We start from the raw sequence: 18,123 nt of genomic DNA, 5'->3' as shown, positions 1-18,123 counted from the left end.
AGCGTACAAAATATTAAAACTGATTCTAAGCAGTCATTTAAACTTTGCTGAAGCAAACACACCTTGGGGCAAAAAACACCTGGAATTCATTTAACAGCCATGAGGTTACAAGCAGCGCAATGTAAACCTTGGGTACAAATCACTCAGAACGATCAGGTATAACCTCTTCCTCCCCTCCAAGAAGTTATGCTTAAGAGGGTGCACTGAAGTGGAAAGGATAATAAATGAGCGTTTTCCAGAAATGCTATATCCACAGAGGATAAATACCAAGTTAAAAAGACCAACAGAAGTGTAACTGACTGACTTAATTTCTCACATAGTACACAAGAAAGAGAAACACACAAAAATCTGGTTGGAAATTAAAGGTTCTCTGGCTTCTTGGGAGCCCTGGCGACACAGTGGTTAAGAGCTGTAGCTACTAACCAAAAGGCTGGCAGTTTGAATCCACCAGCCACTCTTTGGATACTCTATAGGGCAGTTCTACTCTTGTCCTATAGGGTCTCTATGAGTCGGAATCAACTTCATAGCAATAAGGCTTGGTTTTTCTGATTTGTCCAGCTTCTAGAGTTCTGTTCTAGGGTTCGCAGAACATGTGTAGCAATATAATGAAATACGCAGACAGGAACTGTGCCTATCTGAAGAGTAAGGGAGTCAGAAGCATACAGGATTCTAAGGACAATAACAAGAAAACTTATCCATGGTCTATTTGACTTGGCTGCTCTGTGAACAGTTTCCCATTGCCATGTTAGGAAAGAAACAGCCAACCATGTGTCCTTTTTCTGTAATGAAACGTAAATGTAACATTCTTGGCTTGAAAAAGTTCCAATTGAGTCAAATCATTGCTTTACTCTGTGTGTGTGTGTGTGTGTGTGATGAACTAGTTTAACAAACTAGTTAAGGGCCAAATTTTCAAAAGCAGCAAGTTACTATCATAGACTTTCAAGGCAAAGATGGACTGAATTACTGCCTTCTCATCCCAATCCCAAGGATTTTTTTATACCTACCTACTTGGACAAAATGAGGTAGAAAACAGATTCAATTTCCTGGACTGTTTAGGAAAGCTGTCCTCATCCTAGGTTGTATATTAGAAATAAAATGTGGTGTTTACAAAACTACAAATCTAAAGCCTTGCCTTGAGAGATCTGGATGCAGTAGCAGCATCTCAAACAAACAAACAAACCCAAATCTATTGCCCTTGAGGTGATTCTGACTCAAAGTGACTCTATAGGGCAATGGGCTGTGGATTCGAATTGCTGATCTTTTGGTTAGCAGCCTGAGCTCTTAACCAATGCACCACCAGGGCTCCAGTGCCAGCATCTACTGTCTGTATATTCACTTGCTAGGAAGCGGCACTTATAAAATACAAGATCTTTGCCAATTCATTGAAAAACAAAGTGTGTGTGCACACATATGCACACACACACACTATGTCCCTCTGTACTGAGTTTTGTAAAACCCTTGCATTGGGTCTTTGTGGCTGCAATCATCACCATCCATCAGACAGGCTGTTTCTAAAGCAATACGTGTGCCCAGATTAGGTGAGTTGAACACTTTTGCAATTATCTACTGACCTAGAGGCATACAACCAGCCAACTGGAAAAATTTCAGATCACATAAGCTGCTTTTTTCCTAAAGTACAGTTTCAAAGGACAGAATTATAGGTTTAATATCTTCTCTTCTATCACCTCACCACGGCAGACACAGTCGCAAAACTTTTTTTAATTGAGATGTAATTCACATACCATCAAATTCAAAATTTACAGTGTATAATTCAGTGTGTCTTTTATTATATTCACAAAATTGTAAAACCATCGCCATTCTCTAATCCCAGAACATTTTCATCAAACCAGGAGAAACGCCATACCTGGTAGTCACTTGCATTGGGCAAATCTGCTGCAAAAGAAATTTTTAGAGTGTTAAAAAGCAAAGCTGTCACCTTGAGGACATTGTACATAGGGTCACTATGAGTTGGAACAGATTTGACAGCACCTAAAAAGGAAGAACTGATGTCTTTGAATTATGATATTAGTGAAGAATACTGGAGTGCCAGAAGAACGAACAAATCTGTCTTGGAAGAAATAGTCAGAATGCTCCTTATAAGTGAGGATGGCAAGACTTCATCTCACGTCCTTTTACATGTTATCAGGAGGGACCAGTCCCTGGAGAAGGAAATTATGGTTGGTAAAGTAGAGGGTCAGGGAAAAAGAGAGGAAAGCCCTCAATGAGATGGGTTGACACAGTGGCTGCAACAATGGGCTCAAATATGGCAATGACTGTAAGGATGGCACAGGACCAGGCAGTGTTTCATTCTGTTGTACGCAGGGTCGCTGTGAGTCGAAACTGACTCCAAGATACCTAACAACAGCAAAATGACCATATAAATATCATTTTCAGGTGAGCTATTTCCTACCTATGAATATATTTCCTTTCCTGTGCAACTTTTTGTTTTCACTCAAATTAACACTTTTTTCTTTTTTTATTTGCTCAGTTGTCTAAGACAGAAGACTCAAAGTTCATTTATTACATACCCAGTGCTGTCGAGTCGATGCCAACTCATAGTGACCCTATAGGACAGAGTAGAACTGCCCCATAGAGTTTCCAAGGAGCGCCTGGGGGATTCGAACTGCCAACCCTTTACGCCGCCAGGGTTTCCTTTATTACATATGACTAGCCAATTGTGCCAGCATCATTTGTTGAAAACATAATCCTTTTCCAATTGAATTGCCTTGGTACTTTTGTTAAACTCATTTGTCTATCTATATTTGGGTCTATTTTTATTTCTAGTCTCTCTCTTCCACTACATTGATCTATAGAACTATATTTATGCCAAATACCACATTGCTTTAATTAGTTTAAGTCATAAAATCAGGTACTCTAAACCATCCAAATGTGTTCTTTTTCAACTTTTTGGCTATTCTAGGTGCTCTACATTTTCATATAAATTTAAGAATCAGATTATAAACTTCTACAAAATATCTAGTTGGTATTTTTATTGGTATTCGTTTTATTTATAGGCCAATATGAAGAGAACTGACATCTCAATCATATTGAGTCATCCAACCATTTGTTTAGGTTCTGTTTCATTTCTCTCAGTAATATTTTGTGGTTTTCAGTGTATAGTTCTTGCACATCTTTTTTGGGATTTATTCCTAGATATTCCATATTTTGATGCTAGCATAAATGGCATTGTTTTAAAATTTTAATTTATGATTGTTGCTAGCATATATTATAGTATATTTTTTGTATATTGACCTTGTTTCCTACAATCTTTCTAAGCTCATTTATAAATTCTAGTATCTTTTTGTAGACTCTTTGTATTTTCTACATAGGTGATAATGTCATCAGTGAATAAAGACAGTTTTATTTCTTGCCTTCTAATTGGTATAAATTTTATTTCTTTTTCTTGCTTTAATGTACTGACTAGGATCTCCAATACAATGCTGAATAGGAGTGGTGAGAGTTAACATCCTTGTCTTTTTCCCAGTCTTAGTGAGAAAATATTTATTATTTAACCATGTATTGTTGGAGTCAATTTTCTAAAATTTTGTTAAGAATTTTCACATCTATGTTCATGAGTTGGAATTGACTCAAAAGCAATGGGTTATGTTCAGGAGGGATATTGGTCTGCAGTTTTCTTTTCCTGTAATATCTTTTCTGGTTTGGTATTGAATTGCATCAATACTGACCTCACAGAGAAGTTGGGAAATCTTCCATTCTCTTCAATTTTCTGGAAGAGCTTGTGTAGAATAGGTATTTTTCCCTTCTTAAGTATTTTGTAGCATTCCCCAGTGATGACCTAGAGGATTTTTGTGGGGGAATGTTTTTAACTAAATACTCAATTTATTTAATAGATATGAACAAAAACAACAACAACAATAAAAATCAAATTTGTTGTCATTAAGTGGAATCTGCCTCACAGCGACCCTACAGGACACAGCAGAACTGCCCTGAAGGATTTCCTAGGCTGTTAATCTTCACGGAAGCAGACTGCCGTGTCTTTCTTGGCGGAGTACCTGGTGGGTTTGAAGTTGAACTTTTGGTTATTGTTGTTAGGTGCTGTTAGGTTGATTCTGAGTCAGAGCAATCCAATTCCAACAGAACAAAATCCCACCCAGTCCTATACCATTCCCACAGTCGTTGCTATGCTTGAGTTCATCATAGCAGCCACTCTGTCAGTCCATCTCATTGTAGGTCTTCTTCTCTTTCTCTGACCCTCTACCAAGTATGGTGTCCTTCTCCAGGGACTGGTTCCTCCTAATAACATGTCCAAAGTACCTGAGACAAAGTCTTGCCATCCTTGCTTCTAAGGATGATTCTGGCTATACTTCTTCCAAGACAGATCTCTTCATTCTTTTGCGAGTCCATAGTATATTCAATATTTATCAAAACCATAATTCAAAGGCATCAATTCTTCTTAGGTCTTCCTTATTCACTGTCCAGGTTTTGCATGCATATGAGGTGGTTGAAAACACCACGGCTTGGGTCAGGCATACCTTAGTCCTCAAAGTGATATCTTCGCTTTTTAACACTTTAATTTTTTTATGCAGCAGATCTGTGCACTGCAATATGTCCTTTGATTGCTTGCATGGGTGTTGATTGAGGATCCAAGCAAAATGAAAGCCTTGACAACTTCAATATTTTCTCCATTTATCATGATGTTGCTTATTGATCCAGTTGTGAGGATTTTTGTTTTCTTTATGTTGAGGTATAATCCACACTGAAGGCCGTAGTCTTTGATCTTCATCAGTTAGTGCTTCGAGTTCTCTTCACTTTCAGCAAGCAAGGTTTTGTCATCTGCATAACGCAGGTTGCTATTGAGTCTTCCTCCAATCCTCATACCCCATTCTTCTTCATATAGTCCAGTTCCTCAGATTATTTGTTCAGCACACAGATTGAATAAGTATGATGAAAGTATACAACCCTGATTCACACGTTTCCTGATTTTAAACCACACAATATCCCCTTGTTCTGTTCCAATAACTGCTTCTTGGTCAAAGAACAGTTTCCAGATCAGCACAATTAAGTGTTCTGAAATTCCCATTCTTTGTAATGTTAACCATAATTTGATATGATCCACGCAGTTAAATTCCTTTGCATAGTCAGTAAAACAGAAGTAAACATCTTTCTGGTATTCTCTGGTTTCAGCCAAGATCCATTTGACGTCAGCAGTGATATCCTTCATTCCAAGTCCTCTTTGGAGGCGGGCTTGAATTTCTGGCAGTTCCTTGTTGATATACTGCTACAATAGCTTTTGAATCATTTTCAGCAAAATTTTACTTGTTTGTGATATTAATAATATTGTTTGATAATTTCTGCAATCTGTTGGATCATCTTTTTTTTTTGGAATGGACACAGATATGATCTCTTCCAGTTGGTTGGGCAAGTAGCTATCTTTCATATTTCTTGGCATAGAGGAGTGAATGATTCCAGCTCTGCATCTGTTAGTTGAAACATCTCAATTGGTACTGTCAATTCCTGGGGCCTTTTTTTTTTTCCGCCAATGACTTCTTCCTTTAATACCATCTGTTCTTAATCATACGCCACCTCCTGAAATGTCTGATCGTTGACCACTTTGTTTTGGTACAGTGACTCCGTGTATTCCATCTTCTTTTGATGCTTCTTGCATCATTAAGTATTTTGCCCAGGGAATCACTCAATATTGCAACTTGAGGCTTGAATTTTTAATTCAGTTCTTTCAGCTTGAGAAATGCCAAGGATGTTCTTCCCTTTTGGTTTTCTAATTCCAGGTCTCGCACATTTCATTTTAAATACTTTGTCTTGTCAAATCACCCTTTGAAATATTCTGTTCATCTCTTTTATTTCATTTCTTCCATTTGCTTTAGCTGCTCTGTGTTCAAGGGCAAGTTTCAGAGATGCTTCTGACATCCATTTTGGTCTTTTCTCTCCTTTTTTTTTTCTAGAGACCTTTCGCTTTCTTCATGTATGATGTCCTTGATGTCATCCCACGTTTGGTCATTAGTGTTCAAAACATCAAATCTGTTCATGAGATGGTTTCCAAATTCATGTGGGACATACTCAAGTTTGTATTTTGGCTCTCATGGACCTGTTTTTATTTTCTTCGGTTTCAACTCGAACTTGCAGAAGAGCAACTGAAAGTCTGTTCTGCAGTCAGCCCCTGGCCTTGTTCTAACTGATGATATTGAGCTTCTCACTTGTATGTTCCTACAGATGTAGTCAATTTTATTCCTGTGTATTCCATCCTGCAAGGTCCATTTATATAATTACTGTTTATGTTGTTGGAAAAAGGTATTTGCAATGAATAAGTTGTAAGTCTTGCAAAATTCTATCATGCGCTCTCCAGTATCATTTCTATCACCAAAATTTCCAACTACCGATCTTATAGAGTTGCTGTGAGGTGAGTCAGTATCGATTTGAAGGCAGTGGATTTTGGTTTGGATCCTTCTTTGTTTCCAACTTTTGCATTCTAATCACCAGTAATTATCAATGCATCTTGATTGCATGTTTGATCAATTTTAGATTGCAGAAGTTGGTAAAAGTCTTCAATTTCTTCATCTTTGGCATTAGTAGATCTTTTGGTTAGCAGCTGAGAACTTAACCACTGTGCCATCAAGCACTCTTAAATCTAGAAACATATTCTTCATCTCTGGGAAATGTTTGTGAATTATCTTTGATGATTTTCTTGTCAAAATCTTTCTCCTTCTAAATCTTTTGCTGTTGTTATCAGGAGGGATCAGTCACTGGAGAAGGACATCATGCTTGGAAAAGTCAGTGGTCAGCAAAAACAAGGAAGGCCCTCAACGAGATGGATTGACACAGTGGCTGCAACAATGGGCTCAAGTATAACGATGATCATGAGTATACTGCAGGTCTGGGCAGTTTTTCACTCTGTTGTACATAGGCTCACTATGAGTCAGAAACAACTCAATGGCACCTAAAAACAACAATGTGTTTTCCAGCTTCCAAACTTTTGTCTCTAGTGTCTTCCCTCCCATTCTTTTTGGCTTTTCTTCCTCTATATAGTTTTTCTCTTCATTTAGTGGACTTTCATGAAGTAGCAACAGTAAACATACATATTCAATTCATCACATATAACTGCGCATCTTCCAAATCATCTTGATAGGATTGTAAATCCAGATGCCAAACACTCACTGCAGTTACCACTATTACTAAATTACTAACTCCATCCTTTTGCGATTCCAGTTAGGATCTAGGGAATATGAATGTTTTGCCAATTGATCCAAGAACAATAGCTGATTGATTGATTTTGGAGCTGTGTCATTTCAATGAGAGAATCTTAAAGAGATTCTCTGCAAGTTTCTTCAACCTAGATCCCTGCCTTCTTTGGCCGAAAAACATTTCCAGGAACTACTAAAGTTTGCTTTAGCAATTGCTTCCCATATTCCTGACTCATATTAACCACCTCTGCTCATCTCTTCTGTCTTCCCTTTTTCAACCATATACTATGGAAACCTAACTAATATCTTCAGCTCTCTTCCCATCACTTGGCATCTTTGATCTATCCAGTCACTTGAGCCAGATATCCCAATCATCTTTGACTTCTCCCTTTTCTTACCTTCTTATTTAATCAGGTACCAAATTCTGCCATTTCACACTCTTGAATATCTCTTTAATATGTTTCTTCTTCTTTTGCTCCATAGCCACTGACTAAGGACCTTCATCATTTCTTATGGCCAATGGTATGTATAATTGGCTCTTTTGTCTCTCCAATGTTCCTCCCTTTTTATCTATGACCCATACTTAGGGAGCAATCTTTTTTAAAATATATTCCCTGATTAAAATTCTCTAATAACTTCCCACTGCTGACAGGGAAAATAAAAATTTGTGCCCTAGGCTTACCTCATCTCTTATTCTTCCCCAACCAATACCATATGAAACTGCTTGTGGTTTACCAAACATGCCATACTTTTTTTTTTAATACCTCTGAGTTTGTATTCCAACTCTGTAGAATGTCATTTTTTAATTGTACTTGTTTTATAATATCCTACTATGATCTACAATGTTCAGTTCCAATCTCTTTTCCTCTGTGCTACTCTAACATTTCTGTCCTCTATAACTATATGACTTGTTTACATGTTTTCTTTCTAGATCATGAGTTCTTTAGGGAAGGAACTGTGACTTTTGCTGTTGTAATGGCAAGTAGTTAGCACAGTCTGGTATAAAGGTAGGTGGAATGAATCTGTAGAATGAATGAGTCCTTAGAATCTGCTATTCTCTAGATTTTCTGATACTAATTTGCCTTTTCCTGATATTAATCTATAGTGGAAACCACAACCTGAACACTTGAATATTTAAAGAACAATAAAGATGACTATGTAATAGTGTACATGCAGGACAGTAAGATGGGATTTGGCATCTAGCCATGTCTAAAGTTAAAATTTAATTTTAAATCATGTAAATTTTTATCAGAGGTTAGGGTACTAGGTCTGAAAATCTGTAAATATAAATATCTGAAATACTTTTTATTGCTCATAGAACTATATATTTTTTCAAATTTGTATTATAATATAACAAGGTATATGATAAATTATATGATACTTAGTGAAGTATTAACTATAAATAAACTGGGGAATATAAGGAACAATATGGGCAATAAGAAAAAAGTTATGTCATTTTCCCACCCTCTCCTACTTTTAGCTCCCTCCAAAACCAAACCGAGCCCATTGTCATCGAGTTGATTCTAACTCATAGCAACCCTGTAGGACAGAGTAGATCTGCCCCATAGGGTTTCCAAAGAGTGGCTGATGGATTCTAACTGCCGACGTTTTGGTTAGCAGGCAAGCTCTTAACCACTGCACCAACAGGGCTCTCTTTTAGCCCCAGTACTGTCACAATCAGAATGAAAACTTTAACCATAAATAAGTAGGCTACTCTCTAGAATTTCTCAAAACTGGCTATACATCTGAATTACCTTCATAATTTCTGTATCCTGACATTATTGTCATTGGTCATCATCATCATAATAATCATCACAAAAGTGATACATGTAATTTGGTAAGTAATTTTAAAAGTTAGATTATATGAAACATAAAGTATAAATGCCCCAGCTCACTGATTCCACTCCCAAGAGGTAACTACTATTAAAAGTTTCTTTTGAATTATTTTAGGCATTTATACATCAAGCACTTGGATAACTGAAAGGTTGTCAGTTTGAACCCACCAGCTGCTCCATGGGAGAAAGCTGTGGCAATCTGCTTCCATAAAGACTACAGCTTGGAAACCCTGTGGGGAAGTTCTAGTCTGTCCTATAGGGTCATTATGAGTCAGAATCAAATCGATGGCAACAAGTTTTTGTTTTATTTTGAGGCCTCCCCTTCACACACAAACACACACATAATTTTTTTTTCTAATGCACATGGAAATATACTGTGTATACCAAACAACCAAACCTGCTGTTGTGCAGTCGATTCCGACTCATAGATACCAATCAGTAATTGTTCCCTCCACTTAAGAATGACCTTGAACATTTTTCCATATCAGATCTACCTTATTCCTCATTGTTTTTAATGATAAACACTATTCCATTCATTCAAATTATGTCTTCTGAGAAACCACCATGTGGCTGGCACCAAGCCAGATACCTAGGAGTGACCCTAGACTCTGCCTCATAGCCCATATGGCTTTTCTGCTTAAAAATCATCTGTAGCTCCATCACCCAGAAAACAAAGCCCCAAAGAGCATATCATACAAGGCCAATCTTATCATTCTCTAGGCTCAGGTCCTATCACCCCCTACCCTGAACCTTTGCTCTAGTAACACTGAATGACTTGTTCCTCCCTGAAAACCCTGGAGTTTTATACCTTATATTTGGCCATTTGGAAATCTGTATATGGTTTTTATAAACAGCCTGGTTTGGGAGCTACTCACCTACAAAATGTGTTCTGAGGAGTTCTAGAGTTGCCCACGTGTTCTTTTGGTCATTCAGTCAACAAATATATGAGGCACTGGACCCAGCATTAGAGATCCAAAGATAAAAAGGTTTGGTTCCTACTTTTCAAGGAGATTAAATCTAGTGGGGGAATAGATGCAAAACAAAGAACAATAATAATGATAGCTAACAGTTCTGGAGCTTTTATTATAACCAGGGAAAGGAAACAATTTTTTGCCTATATGATCTCATTCATCCTCACACTAACAATGAAAAGTGAATTCTATTATTATTATCCCGAGCTTACAGGAGTTCAAGAAAGTAAACAAAGTTTAGAAACTGAGGCAAAAGTCTAGCAATCCACTATTGATAACAATACCTTAAAATATATTTCAGCTGGTAAATACAGTATTTTTTTTAAATTCTGGCTTTCCTCCTTTTTCCATTTTTTGCCTTTGTGAGGCCTCCCTGATCTCCAGGGCTTCTTAGGAATTTAGAGCTCAGTCACTGCCTGAAGCCATTAAGCTCAGGATTTATCTTGCCTGACTCTCTGGTGTCTAAAGAATTCTTTAAATCTAAAAGCTGTCAGTCCTGGGCAAGGAGTGCTCCAACCCATCAAATGGCTTTATGCAATCTGAGGAACATAAACCCATTTAGGTAAATTATATTGCCATGATTATTAGCTAAAGCAAATCTTCCTGTTCTTTCTCCAAAGTTGAATACTTCTTTGGGGTTTGAATCCGCCTTCATTATAAATGACTGAGAATATCTGCATCTCATGTGTACATAGTATATAACGTGTCAAACACAAAATCGTAAACAAGGACATTCGCTACCCCGTTCCCTGGAGAATATGGAAGAAAGCAAGTTACATTTCACAAAATTCAAAGGTCCCTAAATTTTGCTTTTGGTTACAGGGCTAATTTGGCTTAAGGATCTCGTGACTCCTCAGAAGAGGCAGTATAGAGTCTGCTTTCTTTTAAAATATAATGTATTCTACTTTCATGGCATAGAACAGGAAATTGGTTTCTATATTGCTGTATGAAAGATGGACATATTATCACAATAGAGAAAAATCTGTTCGAGTAAATTCATTGTATAAATAGTCATGTTCTCCATGAACATTCCTGTTCCTTAAATGTTAAAGGTACATGACTTTATTTTAAAAAATATTTTCAAAACACAAAATAAATAAGGATAGTATCTTGCCCATTCACTGAGATATTCCCATCAAGTTGAAGAGTAACTTTTGGCCCAGTACCATATTGCATGAGCTATTAAATGTTCTCTGGAGTTCATGATTTACTAATCCCACCTAGAAAATACTATATCTTTTAGAAAGCTTGCTGTAGGTTACACTCCAGTTGATTGCTTTTGAACTTGAAATAACAAATGTGGGTGATTTTTAATTAAGCCAGTCGAAACTCATACTACAACATTAAAATGAGTGGAATCTTGCCCAAAAAAGAGCACGGAAATGCAATCATCATTTATAGTGTTGCTGAAAGATATTTCCTTAAGGTTTCTTAATTCAAAGAGTTGATATAAAAAGAACGTATAAGATCTTTATCAAACTGAGAAATTTTGATTATTGGAATTATAGATACAGATACATTACAACAGCACTGGCATGAAGAGACTTGAAATTGTGCTACAGTTTCTTTTGTCCAGAAGCCCAGATTAGGTAGGTGTTGTGTTACCATAGCCCCCATTTGTATCTCCGCTCCTCTGCAGCCCTGAGCACCAGACTCATATTCAATCGACCAATTAATAGCTCCTTTTGATGGTTACTAGTCATTTCACGATTAGTACATCTAAAACCTGGACTCTTCATTTACATCCTACCTAAATCTATCCTTGCCCCTATCCTTCCCTCCTCAGGAGATGGTTCCTACCATTCACCACAGATCCCAAACCTTGGAATCATCTTTGAATCCTGTTTCCCTGGCACCCCATCAGCAAAACCTGTCAGCATAACTTTCATAACATGTCTCTAATCCAACCACTCTTCATCATTACCCATTTCCTGAAGCCTCCACCATTTCCAGCTAGAATTCTGCAATAATCCCACCTCCTCTATGCTTCCTCTCAAGCAGTTCTATATCCAGATTCCCACACTGCTGTCAGAAAGAACTCAAATCAGAACAGTGGATTTTCCTGGTGAAATCTTTGTCTTCGCTGAACACTCAAAATGAAAAAATAAAACTCTTAGCATACTTCCTTCTCCATCTTCATCTTTACCACTCCCAGCCTTGCTGTCTTCTCTCTAATCACAGCGACCTTTTTTTGGTTCCTCAGACAAACCAAGCTTGTTCTCCCCTTTAGGGCCTTTACTCTTCCCTTTGCCTGGAATGTTTTCTCCCCAGAGTTTTTCACCTGGTTTGCTCTGCTACTTAGTTCAGGTCACACTTTTAGGAAGGACTGACTGCGCTAACTAATATTCTCTCCTCCCCTTTTCTTTCCTTTCTTCGTTCCTTTTTCTATAGTTTATCCCTTTTTATTTGTTTTATATATATATATATATATGTTTATTATCCATCTCATCTCACTAAAGTATAAGCTCTATTGGAGCAGGGACTTTGTATCTTCCATGCACTAGTGTATCCCCTGGCTCTAGTGCAGTGTTTGGTGTATAATAATGCATTTAAGAAATATTTGTAGAATGACTATATGACTTTCACACTTCACAGATCTAGAAGAAACATCACCTTTCTCTACAGATCAGCTATTTCTTCCAATGACCACCTTTCATCAGTTGTTCTTCCAAATACTTTAGAGTCATCATTGCAGTGTCTCTTCTTGCCCCTAGACTTCTATAATCCAATCCTTCCCCTCTTTTGGTCCAACTCTGATTCATCTTTTCTTCTTCCCTTCCTATTTCTGCCACCAAATTTAGTAGCTTATCATTTCAGAGCTATGTAAAGCAAGAGCATTCTACCTGGTTTCCTCCCTCCCTTAGAAGACAGGGAGTATGTAAGGAGGAAATTATAAAACTGGCAATCAACTATATAACAAGGGCAGCTGAATCCAGGAAAAAGTTCCCAAGATAGAATCTAGAGGATTAAGAAAACCTTGCAAGGTACTTACAATGGAGGAGAAAGAGGAAGCAGAAAGTGGGTGACTATCAAGAGCAGAAATAAGAATATACAGTGTCCTTCACACTGCTTCCAGAGCTAGCTTACTACATTTCTCACTGCCTAAAGGTACTCCCCTAAGCTCAAAGTAAACCAAACTCCACACTTTCCTCAAACACAAGTTTATGCCTCTATTTACCTACTCTGTACCTTTAGCCTACGAAGCCCAATCTCTCCTAATACCTACATGAAAGAGTTCCAACTATTCAAGAGACAATGCAAATACTACCTCCCCCTTGAAGACTCAGCTGACTCCTCCAGTCCCAATCAATTCCCAACCACCTCCCAACTGTCTTTCTTGAACCACTGGTTAGCATTTATTGCAGGCTGTTTCACATTAAAAGTATTTGTAAGCCTCCCTGACTCTATTATCCTATTAGGCTATAAGATCATTAATGGCAGGACCATATCTCATTTGTGGCTCTAAAAACTTGAATGGGACATTGAAGAACTTAATTTTTCTGTACCTAGTTTCTTTATTTTAAAAATGGGAGTAATAATACCAGTAATAGTTCTGTGAGAATAAAATGATTTCATTTATCCAGGGCATTCAGAGCAGTACCTGACTCATAGCATACACCCCATAAGTTGTTATTATTATGTTATCATCATCATTATTATTAATTGTATCTCCCCATCTCAATATCTGTTGCCCTAGTGGCACAGTGATTAAGAGCTATGGCTACTATCCAAAAGGTCGGCAGTTCAAATTCATCAGCTGCTCCTTGGAAACCCTATGGGACAGTTCTACTCTGTTCTGTAGGGTCGCTATGAGTCAGGATCAACATGAAGGCAACAGGCTTATCTCAATATCTAGGATTAAAAAAAAAAAAAATTTTTTTTTTTTTTTTTTAGGATTAGTTGGTACTTAATATTAATTTTTAAAAGGCAAGAAATTCCCTGAAGAAGAATATTTCCAGAAAAACAAGGGGTGATTAGGCACATGCCAGAAGACACATAAAATGTGATGAGGCCTAAAAATGATAAAAATGCCTCTGACCTGGACAAAACCAAAAAAACCAAACCCATTGCCTTTGAGTCTAGTCCAACTCATAGCTGACCTGGACAAGTATATGGAATTTTAGAGAATGGGGAGAAGAGTGAGGAGTTAAAGAGAGGGGACGGTAGAAATAGAGGCACTGCTTGAAATATATTCTATCGACCAGTTTGGCATTGATAGGAAAGAGTAAGACTGGGAGTTACAAGTGGTAGCAAGTCAAATAAGGAGTCTGTTTTTATCACCTTTTAAGAGACCTGGTATGTTTTGAGAAGAAGCAAAGGATTACTTGAAAAGAATGAGCTTGGTGATAATATAAGCAAAGTCAAGTCATGTACTGTATAATGTCCATTTGGGCAAAGTCCTACTGCAATATACATCTGTGGTCCCATAAGATTTTTTTGGACACAGAAAAAACATTTTCTTCACTCATAAATAAATAAATGCACACTAAGCAGAGCCTTCTGCCTGCCTTAAAGCATCTACCCTACAGGCCCCTCTAAGCTGTGGCTATCCTGGTGGGGACAACTCCCATCCCCAGCAATGGCCATGCCAGTATCGCTGGTTCCCTCTTTCAGGAAAAGGAGGCTGGAGAGGGGCTGCTTTGAAGGTTCTGAGGCCAAAACGGTGCTCACAGACACAGCGCCAGTTGTTTATTGCCACTTGGGCTCCTCAAGCTGGCAGCCACTCCAGGCACGACAAGGGCATCTGGGTCTTCAGCAAGGTCAGCACATCACCATGAAAAAGCGGCGAAGGGGAGCTCGTCTCCATCATCTGTCTTTCAGGGCATACCATCTCAGTGCAGAGCACCAGCGGTTTGCTTGGCTGGGCCACTGTCAGGGGTCCATGACAGGCCCAAGGGGATCCCCAGAAAGTGGGAGTGCAGGTAGATGAGTCCAGGCCCTGCATCTGTGCCTGCACAGGGTCACCGATGGGACAGAGCTGGCAGACCTGAGGAGGCACTGCATCCGCTGGCACCACCGCTGCAGGCTTTTCTCACAAGGCAAATAGGAGGCCAATGTAGTGGATGGCCAGAGGTAAGTTCTCGATCTTGGTCATGCTCTGGCCAGTGGGTGCAGTTCGTGTATATAATACGCTGTTCTCACAATGGCCAAATCACATAAGTCCTATTTCACAGAATGTATGGTGCAGGTTAAGCAACACATGACTGTGTATGTTGCGAAGTAGGGGGCAAAGGAGAATGATCATGGCCTCAAGATTCCAGATGGTTTTGAAAAACATGAGCAGAAAAGGAAACTATTTCTCCACTGGAAGGAGGAACTTTTTCCTGAATTATTCATGTCTGCTTTTCCAGACCTCCTTCTGACCACTGACACATATTTTTGAGAAGCAAAATAGTTGGAGGGGGACAATAAAAGCACATGTAGGTTTTTGGCAAAATACCCATAGGCTCATTAACACCAGCTGATCTAGCCAGCTCAGAACTAGGGAGCATGAAAAATGAACTCTAAAAATAAAGCCTGGATGTCTCCCCAGAGGCATGAACTTAAAGGAAAAAGCTCTTTGTGAAATTTGACTTCAGGCTTTTTGGCAAATTTAAGCAGACACAGGTCTGTCCACCCACACTTAATGAGTACAAACTAATCATGTCACATTTTGCTCTGGGCAGTCAGCATTCTAAAATTCAGTGCTGGCTGCTACTTGCTTCATAAGATAGAGCTGGAAGAACTGTCCAACACTGACAGAACAGATTTTCCTGCTTGAACCAAGTAGGAAAGATGTGTAACATTTCGGTTATTGAATACCTCCAAAAGGGACTGAACAGAAGGGCAGAGACTGGAAATCTCTGGAAGTTAGGGAGGGTGGTTTCAGCATCGCAATCACAGTCTGACTTTTTTCTTTCTGGAACACTTATTATTGCAGTGTCTTTGTAAGGACTCCGGAGTTTGTCCTTGAAACCAGGCTGATATTGTTTGTATGTCTTAATGGATAATGGGGAGCAGTCTTCAGCATAAAATACGAATTTAGTTTTCTTTATGCTAGTAGTTTACATCAGTCTTGAGCACAATCCCAGGTTATAAGCTTCTGTGGATTAATGGCGGTCTCCCCTCTGCTTCTATAGATTCTTATATGCCCTGGGGTGAGTGGGGAACAGCCATGTATAGTTTGAAAGAAAAAGAAAAAAAAAGCAGCAGCTGTGTTCTAATGTGTTCCTTGAGTGAGAGCTATTTTTAATCTATCTGACCCTGATGCATTTATAATCATGACTTCAGCTGTGTCCTTTTACCCAGCAGATGTTTTACAATCAAGATTTTGTAAAGTTTTAGCAGGCTACAGCCACATCTATTCATTTATGTATTGGCTATGGCCGGTTTGGTGCTACAGTGGCAGAACTGAGTAGTTGCAACAGAGGTTGTATGGTCACAAAGCCAAAAATACTTACTAACTGTTTTTTTTCAAAACGTTTGCTGACCGCTTTTTAGACACCTGGGCAAGTTAGGGACTGTCATTGACTGCCCTCTTATTTCCACTTTTTAATATTTTCAGTATCGTATTTACATGATGGTGACCCAGAGATTGACCCAGACTTTACTCTTTTCACACTCAGCTAGAAGTTCAGCCAGAACACTATTTTCACCAGCTTATAAATATAATGGATGTGAGAAATCTTTCCATCAAAAGTCACACTCACTCTCACAGAACACTCTGGAGAGAATCTCTAAGAGTACAAGAAAGGGTGGGCAGTGTCTCAAGTAACTCCAAATAGAAATTATAAAAAGGTTTGAATGTTCTTTCATCAGGAAAAATTTTGTTTCTCTACCTCCTCCAATCTGTTCTTTGTAGAGTGATTTGAATCCACAGACTTAAACAACATACAGAATTAAGGAGGCGCCTGGTGGGGAAAATGCAGAAGGGTAGAGTTAAGAGTAGGAAATCAGACACAGTAAGACCCACGGACAAATAACAATTATGCCTAAAAACCACCACTTCCCATGTCACTTGACGTTCACTAACTCAAAGCCCTGTTATGTTTTATCCTCATACTTTTGCTTGATATGTCCTTAGCTGAACTGTGTTTAAAAGAAACACCAAAACTATATTAGCATAGTGAAAAATACTTCCAAGTGTTATCATACATGTCAAGAGATCTGAAAAAAGTACAAGAAAAAAAATGTTAATGATCTTACACAGTATTTTTAATATTTAAGTGGGAAAATATAGACTTTTAATATTTGTATCTCAATACATTAAATATGCATTTCCCATAGCTTCCCTGGTTCTGTGTCCATTCTCACTTTTTCTGTGGAACTTGTACTCTCTAGCACAAATATATTACACAGAATGCCAGTTGTAGAGCAATGGAACGTGCTGTGAAAACCAAAGAAAAGGAAAACCACTACTCAATGATTAGTGATTTAAAAACTCAGGGATAGATTCTATCCTTCATTGGAGCAATAACAAGCATCAGTTAGCCTCTACGACAGCATATTATTTTGTAGTTTCTGCCAAAGGAGTCAGAGAGGAATGGAATGCTATTTTATTTGAGTGGATTTCTGTCAAAGTTTCTCAAAAAGGAAGGAAGGAAGGGAGGGAGGGAGGGAGGGAGGGAGGGAGGGAGGGAGGGAGGGAGGGAGGAAGGAAGGAAGGAAGGAAGGAAGGAAGGAAGGAAGGAAGGAAGGAAGGAAGGAAGGAAGGAAGGAAGGAAGGAAGGAAAAGAGAGAGGTAGGGAGAGAGAAAGGGAGGGACACATGGAGTAAGGTTAACAGTGTGTCACAGTAAGACATATCCTCACATATAAAAAATATAATAAAAAACTCATGAACTAAACCCTAAATGGAGACAAAAATTATTCACCAAACTGCACAGATAAAGTATAAAGCTTCAGAAATTACTGAAAAAGCAAAAACATTAAAATTTTCAAAAAACAGAAATGTGCCTAGTAATTAATAGAATTTTCAAAAAACTTTTAATGTAATCAGCCTTTAAAAAGGAAGGGGACAGTATTAGAAAATGCAAGTCTGAAGTTGTCTTTTGCCACAGTTGGATAAAAATAGATTATAATCCATCAGATTACAACTGTACTTGAGATAACTGAACATAGATTTAGAAAAAAAAAATAATTCTTTGGGAATTCTCGTTAAAAGACAGGAAACGTCTTACAG

General features: G+C 38.2%; 1 protein-coding gene across 2 annotated transcripts in view; it reads right to left on the bottom strand.

Annotated features, from left to right (window-relative positions):
- The window catches only part of PRKG1 (protein kinase cGMP-dependent 1), a 1,397,311-nt gene that overhangs the window by 267,712 nt on the left and 1,111,476 nt on the right, over positions 1 to 18,123 (bottom strand). The gene's annotated exons all lie outside the window — the stretch shown is intronic.

The sequence above is a fragment of the Loxodonta africana genome, chromosome 16 (genome assembly GCF_030014295.1).
Source record: "Loxodonta africana isolate mLoxAfr1 chromosome 16, mLoxAfr1.hap2, whole genome shotgun sequence".
Lineage (NCBI taxonomy): Eukaryota > Metazoa > Chordata > Mammalia > Proboscidea > Elephantidae > Loxodonta > Loxodonta africana.
Note: the sequence above shows the minus strand (reverse complement) of the source record. Positions and strands in the feature narration are given on the sequence as shown.